The 2,453-nt window shown below is 42.1% G+C and overlaps 1 pseudogene; it reads left to right on the forward strand.

Annotated features, from left to right (window-relative positions):
• The first annotated feature begins 320 nt into the window (after positions 1-320).
• LOC101418219 (uncharacterized protein C3orf38-like) lies at positions 321-1,328 on the forward strand (annotated as a pseudogene).
• Positions 1,329-2,453: the final 1,125 nt, after the last annotated feature.

Consider the following 2,453-nt stretch of genomic DNA (forward strand, 5'->3'; position numbering starts at 1 on the left):
CCCTGATGGATGTAATTATAACCAGCTATCTATGATTTACCACTGCAGTAAAGTCAATGATGACTAGAGTCCATAAATGCCCTTGTATTACATTTAGCCCAGTGCTTGCTTGACCAAATGACTGGGCACAAACACCTGGCCGAGTTGACGTAAGAGCCTAACCATCACAGTAAGGAACAAGATCAATTTGTAAAAATCAATTGTGACTTCTGGTGGGTGTTGCCAAGGCGCCAGCCTGGTAGGACAAAGGGGCGACATTACTGCCGTCAGCCTCTTCCCCTTCTCTTGGTTTTGAGAGGCCGGGACTTAGCCAGCAAGGGATGGAGGGCTGTCACAAGATGCTCGGCCGGCAGGACAACGATGAGATGGTGGCCCTATGCAGCATTATCACCAACTGCAGGGTGCAGCCTGAGGACCACCAAGGCCATTCATGCACTATTAGTCGACAAAGTGTGGAAGAATTTTTGAGGCATAAAAAGTCCACCCAGAAGTAATAGTTAAGTACCTGGCAGCACAAAGGGCTATTATACCTCCAAGCTACTTTTCAGTTTTTCAACACAATTTTATTCAGTATGCAAAAGATTATTGGGAAAAAACAATCAAAACTGAAATTGAAGGACTCACCAGAGCCAGTTACAAAGACAGGAGATATTCAACTCTTTCAACAACAGAAGAAGGAAGATAATAAAGCTGAAAAAATTGATTTTCATTGATCAGAAGAAGAATTCTTCCGTCATCGGTTCTTTAAGATTCTTAATTCTCAGAATCCTTTTCTTGGACAACCTCAAGATGAATGGACGCCACAGCACTTCTGGCAAGATGTCAAGCTTAGATTTGATGACAACACATCAGAACAAAACTTGACAGGCTACCAGGGAGCAGAAATTGTGAGCCTCCATTTACTATTGCTAACGAAAGCATTTCTTTTTCTCAGCCCCAAGCTAGAGTCTCATGGATTGAAGTATGCTGCTTCTCTCCATGGGTTAGCCAGGGTTAAAGTTGCTGGGACCATCCACCAAGGGAACATTTGTTTGAGCATTTTTGAACAAACTTTTAGACTCATCTGCTGCCCTTTTTTGGGAAAATACCTGGAAAATCAAATGTATCAATCTGAGAATTGTTGGAAAGGGTTGTCTTACTCCCGGAACATCACACTTGAGCCAAGTGACCTAGAGGCCTTTTATAATGTGATCAGTTTATGTGGTACCAATGAAATACAGCTTACTGGAAAGCAGGCCCTAGATGGTGGAACTGGAGCCCAAGCTTTACACAGTGGAAATGAGGCACTGTTGAAACAAAGAGAACTGAGTTTACCTCGAAAGCGCTGAGCACCGTAAGTCACCCAAAATAATCTTCTATACAGAAACTCTTCCAAATTTTACATCAGTAAGGTCATAAGTGATTTCAGATGTGAGAACTGACATATTTTAGTTGAATACTTTTCTTGACTACAGACTGCCATCTTAGGCAATTCTTCCCTATTTCTACCTGAGAAGCAAATGTTCTGAAAGCTCAATGCAGTTCATCAAATTAAATCCCACTTTAGATACAAAAACTAATGGTGTGCCTTAGAAACCAGGGAATGTTTTCATTTTGCTTAGTGAACATTATAATATCTGCACTTTCCAGGTAGCAACTATTTGCTGATTTTGCAGTTAGTTTTTTATTTTAATTTATAAAACTGCCATTTGGAAAAAAATTCAACTGGAAAATTGTTATGATGATGTATTCTACATGTTTTTATCTTAATCTTTAACTCGCTTGTGATCACTGAGGTGACGGATATGAATGTTGGAAGCAGAAGGAAAAACCTCATCTTTTTTGTTTTTCAATACCATCCCTCTAATGAGGAATGCAAATCGATATGTCCTAAAATAATAAAGGAGGGAAATGTCTGTGCCTGCTATGAGAATAGTGTATTGGGGCGGCGGACTTGGCCCAGTGGTTAGGGCGTCCCTCTACCACATGGGAGGTCCACGGTTCAAACCCCGGGCCTCCTTGACCTGTGTGCAGCTGGCCCATGCGCAGTGCTGATGTGTGCAAGGAGTGCCCTGCCACGCAGAGGTGTCCCCCGCGTAGGGGAGCTCCATGCGCAAGGAGCGCACCCCGTAAGGAGGGCCACCCAGCGTGAAAGAAAGTGCAGCCTGCCCAGGAATGGTGCCAAACACACGGAGAGCTGACACAACAAGACGACGCAACAAAAAGAAACACAGATTCCCGTGCCGCTGACAACAACAGAAGTGGACAAAGAAGATGCAGCAGACAGACACAGAGAACAGACAACCAGGGTGGGAGGGGAAGGAGAGAGAAATAAATAAATCTTAATAAAATACATATATATTTTTTTTAAAAAAGGAATATTGTTTAGATTTAATTTACAGCTGTTTTAGATAAAGTTTTAGGCAATTAACCAAAATAAAGCATATTTGACTACTGCTAGCTACATGTTATCA

The sequence above is a fragment of the Dasypus novemcinctus genome, unplaced genomic scaffold (assembly GCF_030445035.2).
Source record: "Dasypus novemcinctus isolate mDasNov1 unplaced genomic scaffold, mDasNov1.1.hap2 scaffold_539, whole genome shotgun sequence".
Lineage (NCBI taxonomy): Eukaryota > Metazoa > Chordata > Mammalia > Cingulata > Dasypodidae > Dasypus > Dasypus novemcinctus.